The 5,900-nt window shown below is 39.9% G+C and overlaps 1 non-coding gene across 1 annotated transcript; it reads right to left on the bottom strand.

Annotated features, from left to right (window-relative positions):
- Nucleotides 1–819: 819 nt before the first annotated feature.
- On the bottom strand, nt 820–923 carry LOC112730991 (small nucleolar RNA R71). The gene has a single exon (XR_003166788.1). It is a non-coding gene; the product is annotated as a small nucleolar RNA R71 (small nucleolar RNA).
- Between the last annotated feature and the right edge of the window lie 4,977 nt (nt 924–5,900).

Here is a 5,900-nt window from a genome sequence, read left to right as displayed (position 1 = left end):
TAACTAGATTGAGCATTTTTTTTTCTTTGGTTAATTGAATTTCAATTTCTGCTGTTACATTTACTTTCTGCAATTTTAGTTGTTTCTCTTTATTTTTCTTTATTACCTTACTTTCCAGCAAAACTAATTCACTGACTCATTAACTGTTTGATTAATTGCCTCAATTGCTCTAACCACATTTTTTTATTAACTATAAAATCTTCACTTGCTGGTTGCTGCCTGTTTTGGTACTTGTATGACAGGTAGAAGAGGGGTTTCAACCTCTTTTGACAGTGAACTAGAAAGAACCTTCTCTAAATTAAGGAGGGAAGTAAGAGGAAAGAAGGCCATTGGTGCAGAGGAAGAAGAGGAGGATTCGGATATAAACATGGAGGATGATATGGAAAACCATCATGAAGGAGAGGTGAATAATCATGCTAGAGGAGGCGCAGCCAACCCTGCTGGACAAGAGAGGAGAGTTCTAGGATCTTACATCAATCCAAACCCAGAAAATTGTGGTAGCAGCATTCAAAAGCCAACCATCCATGCTAATAATTTCGAATTGAAGCCTCAACTCATCACACTCATCCAAAATAATTGTTCTTTCGGAGGAAGTGCCCAAGAAGACCCTAATCAGCATCTCACTACATTCCTAAGGATCTATGATCAGTGAAATCTAATGGTGTTCATCTTGACACCTATAGATTGCTACTGTTTCCAGTTTCTTTGAGGGACAAAGCATCCAAATGGCTAGAATCATTTACCAAAGAAAGTTTGACAACCTGGGAAGATGTGATAAATAGATTCTTAGCAAGGTTTTACCCTCCTCAAAGAGTGAATAGACTGAGAACTGAGGTGCAGACATTCAGACAGCAGGATGGTGAAACCTTATATGAAGCCTGGGAGAGATTCAAAGATTTGATAAGGAAATGTCCACCTGAGATGAGTGGGTGTAATTGCATATCTTTTATGAAGGGCTTTTCTATGAATCAAAGAAAGCTGTAGACCACTCTTCTGGAGGATCCCTTAACAAGAAGAAGACTATTGAAGAAGCCATTGATATCATAGAAACAGTGGCTGACAATGAGTATTTTTATGCCTCAGATAGAAGCAACAACAGGGGAGTCATGGAATTAAACCATATGGATGCAATCCTGGCCCAAAATAAGATGATCACTAAGCAACTAGTTGATTTAACCAAGCAAATGGAGAAGAATCAGGCTGCAGCCATCCATACTCAACCATCACCTCAAGGAGAGTTGGACACAGAGGAAGGAGTTAACTGGGAGGAAGCCAATTACCTTGGAAATTCATCTAGACAAGCTCATGATCCATACTCCAAGACTTATAACCCTGGTTGGAAGAACCACCCAAACTTTGGGTGGGGAAACCAACAAAACCAAGGCCAAGACCAAAAACCTCATAACCCCAGCCAGTACACATACCAACAATCCAATCCAAGATCATATCAACACCCATACAATAATTCTTCTCAGCCACCATATCAAGCCCAAGCCAATCTGCCTCAACACTCAATTCCCAATCCACCATCAGAGGACAAACTATCCAGGATTGAAGCTATGCTCACCAATCTATGCAAGGAGTCTCAAGACATGAAAAATTTCAAGGAAGAAGTGAGATCCAATCTGCAAAATCAAGATGCTGCCATTCAGAAACTTGAAGCACAAATTGGATACTTGTTCAAGCAAGCCCCTGGCCATAGTTCTTGTAATGCCACCAAGACAACTTCGAAAGAGGAATGCAAAGCTATCACTCTCAGAAGTGGAAAGGAATTGAAAGAGACCTCAAACGAAACTCAAGAGGAGGAAGTAAAGGGAAGTTCAAGTGACAAGGAAAAAGCACAAACACATGCTCCCAATCCACCTGAAGAAAAATAAATCCTAAGGCCCTATATCCCTAAAGCACTTTACCCTCAGCACTTAATGAAGAATGCAAAGGACAGCCAATTCTCTAGATTCTTGGAGATCTTCAAGAAACTTCAGATCAACATCCCCTTTGCTGAAGCATTAGAGCAAATGCCACTCTATGCTAAATTTTTGAAGGAATTAATGACCAAGAAGAGAATCTGGAGGAATGATGAAACTGTGGTGCTAACTGAAAATGTAGTGCTATCATCCAACACAATCTGCCTCAGAAATTAAAGGACCCAGGAAGCTTCCAAATTCCTTGCATCATAGGAGAAATCACAATGGAGAAAGTCTTATGTGATTTGGGAGCTAGCATAAATTTAATGTCCTTAACAATGATGAAAAGAATGAAGATTGAGGAAGCCAAACCAACAAGAATGGCTCTCCAATTGGCATACCGATCATTCAAATTCCCTCATGGAATAGTAGAAGATTTGTTGGTGAAGGTGGGAGACATCATCTTCCCTGCTAACTTTGTGGTGTTGGATATGGAGGAAGAAGCCAAAGCCTCAATAATCTTGGGAAGGCCATTTTTAGCCACTGCTGGAGCCATCATTGATGTCCAAAAGGTGAACTTACCCTTAGGTTGCATGATGAGAAAATGGTGTTTAATGTATTCAAGGCCATGAGCTACCCACAATAGTCACTAGGAGAGTGCATGAGGTTGGATGCAGTGGAAATTGTGGTGCATGAAACATTTGAAAAAACACTTGAAGAAGTGACAAAAGAGGATGCCACACTAGACATTGAGGTTTTTGATATCGAATCAGCTGAAGTGCCAATCCCAAGCGCACCAGAGGAAAGGAAAAAGGAGAAATGAGCTCCCAAACTTGAACTGAAAGCATTGCCTCCTACTCTCAAGTATGCATACTTGGGAAGTGATGAATGTTACCTAGTAATCATCAATTCTGCTCTTAGTCAAGAACAGGAAGAGGAGTTAATCAAGGTGCTGTAAAAGCACCAAGATGCCATTGAATGGACCCTTACTGATTTGAAGGGGATAAGCTCATCCATATGCATGCATAAGATCCTGTTGGAAGAGGATGCTAAGCCATCCATTCAAACCCCAAGAAGATTGAATCCAGTCATGAAAGAAGTGGTGCAAAAGGAAGTTATGAAGCTTTGGCAGGCAGGGGTAATCTACCCAATTTCAGATAGCCCATAGGTGAGCCCTATCCAAGTGGTTCCTAAGAAGGGAGGTATCACTGTAGTGCCCAATGAAAAGAATGAACTCATCCCTACAAGAACTGTCACAGGATGGAGGATGTGCATTGGCTATAGGAAGCTTAATGAAATTACAAGAAAGGATCACTTCCCACTCTCTTTCATGGACCAGATACTAGAAAGGCTTGCAGGACATGCATATTATTGCTTCTTGGATGGCTATTCAGGATACAATCAAATAGTATTTGATCTAAGAGACCATGAGAAAATATCCTTCACTTGTCCATATGGAGTATTTGCTTACAAACGCATACCATTTGGATTGTGCAATGCACCAGCAACTTTCCAAAGATGCATGCTGTTTATCTTTTCAGACATGATTGAAAAATTCATTGAAGTCTTTATGGACGACTTTTTAGTATTTGGGGATTCCTTCCCTAATTGCCTACATCACCTCGCCTTGGTGCTAAAGAGATGCCAAGAGACCAACTTGGTTTTGAACTGGGAGAAATGCCATTTTATGGTGACAGAGGGAATAGTCCTTGGTCATAAAGTCTCTAATAAAGGCATTGAGGTGGACAGAGCTAAGGTGGAATTAATTGAGAAGTTACCTCCACCTAGTAATGTCAAGGAAATTAGGAGTTTTTTAGGACATGCTGGATTTTACAGAAGGTTTATCATAGATTTTTTAAAAATAGCCAAGCCTTTGAGTAACTTACTTGTCTCTGATACACCTTTTGTATTTAATCAGGATTGCATACTGGCTTTTGAAACTCTGAAGAAAAAGCTCTCCTCAGCACCTATCATTGCCCCCACCTAACTGGGATTTACCCTTTGAACTAGTGTATGTTATATATTATGCCAGCAAAGTCCTAAATAAACCCCAAAGAAATTACACAACTATTGAAAAAGAACTATTGGCAATAGTGTTTGCATTTGATAAGTTTAGGTCATATCTCATTGGATCTAAAGTGATTGTTTTTACTAATCATGCAGCATTGAAATATTTACTTGCCAAGTAGGAATCAAAACCAAGGCTGATAAGATGGATTTTGTTGCTGTAGGAGTTCAACATTGAGATTAAGGACAAGAAAGGAGTGGAGAACAAGGTGGCAAATCACTTGTCAATGATTCCCTGTGAAGAAGGAAGCACACACAGCTTGAATATAAATGAATGTTTTCCTGATGAGCAACTGATGTTAGCTCACAAGGCACCATGGTTTGTAGACATTGCAAATTTTAATGCCACTGGGGAGGTGCCTCCAGAATTCAACAAGCATCAAAGGAGGAAGATTATTAATGATGCCAAGTACTTCATCTGGGATGAACCATACCTTTTCAAGAAATTTTCAGATGGAATACTTAGAAGATGCATTTCAGAAGAAGAAGGAAGGGAAGTCTTAGAATTGTCATGGTTCTTGCTATGGAGGACACTTTGGAGGAGAAAGCACTGCAGCCAAAGTACTACAATGTGAATTCTTTTGGCCCACTATCTTCAAAGATGCAAAAGAATTGGTACAGCACTACAATGAATGCCAAAGAGGAGGAAACCTACCCAAAAGAAATGAAATGCCACAGCAATTCATTTTAGAACTTGAATTATTTGATGTATGGGGGATTGATTTCATAGGACCATTTCCAACCTCATACTCAAATAAATATATCTTGGTGGCAGTGGATTATGTATCAAAATGGGTAGAAGCCATTGCAACTCCAACAAATGATAATAAGGTGGTCATGAACTTTCTCAGAAAGAATATCTTTAGCCGATTTGGGGTGCCTAGAGCTCTTATCAGTGATGGAGGAAGCCATTTTTGCAACAAACCATTAGAAAGTCTCCTCCTAAGGTATGTAGTAAAGCACAAGGTTGCAACACCCTACCATCCCCAAACAAGTGGGCAGACAGAGATATCAAACAGAGAGCTCAAGAGAATCCTAGACAAGATTGTGGGAGCTTCTAGAAAAGATTGGTCAAAGAAGTTGGATGATGCTCTGTGGGCATATAGGACAGCCTTCAAGACACCAATTGGGATGTCCCCATATCAATTAGTGTATGGAAAGGCTTGTCATCTACCATTGGAACTTGAACAAAAAGCATTCTGGGCCCTCAAGCTACTAAACCTTGACAACAATGCTGCTGGTGAAAAGAGGCTTTTACAACTACAAGAATTGGAAGAATTCAGATCCCAGGCCTATGAAAATACCAAAATTTACAAGGAAAAGGCACAGGAGAGATATGACCTTAAGTTGGCACAAAGAAGCTTTGAAGAAGGACAAAGAGTGCTTCTCTACAACTCCAAGCTAAAGTTATTTCCTGGAAAGCTAAAGTCAAGGTGGTCAGGACCTTTTTTGGTCACCAAGATCTCACCTTATGGACACATAGAAATCATGGAAGAAAACTTAAAGTGGACCTTCACAGTGAATGGACAAAGGCTCAAACACCACCTAGGCAGTATGGGAGAAGGCCCCAAGATGAAGTATCATCTCAACTAATGGGGAGAACGTCAAGCTAGTGACGTTAAAAGAGCGCTTGTTGGGAGGCAACCCAACCAAAGGTAATTTTCTTTTCATAGCTAGTCAATAAAAGAGTCAAGAAGACTTCTCTGCATTGTAACGAGCTAAGTTTGGTGTTGCACACCAAAGAAATTCAGAGATGAATGTGCAATTCTAAGTTTGGTGTTTCACCATAGACTTCCCTAAAGAGCACATTGCATTTTTCATCATAACTGGTTAGAAGCTCCAAGCAATCAGAGAAACTACTTGACGAATTTTTTATTTTCAGTCAGAGTTTAACTTTTAATAAAAGCACTTGTAGTTTCACATGTATGT

The sequence above is a fragment of the Arachis hypogaea genome, chromosome 12 (genome assembly GCF_003086295.3).
Source record: "Arachis hypogaea cultivar Tifrunner chromosome 12, arahy.Tifrunner.gnm2.J5K5, whole genome shotgun sequence".
Lineage (NCBI taxonomy): Eukaryota > Viridiplantae > Streptophyta > Magnoliopsida > Fabales > Fabaceae > Arachis > Arachis hypogaea.
This window is presented reverse-complemented; position numbering and strand designations above follow the sequence as displayed.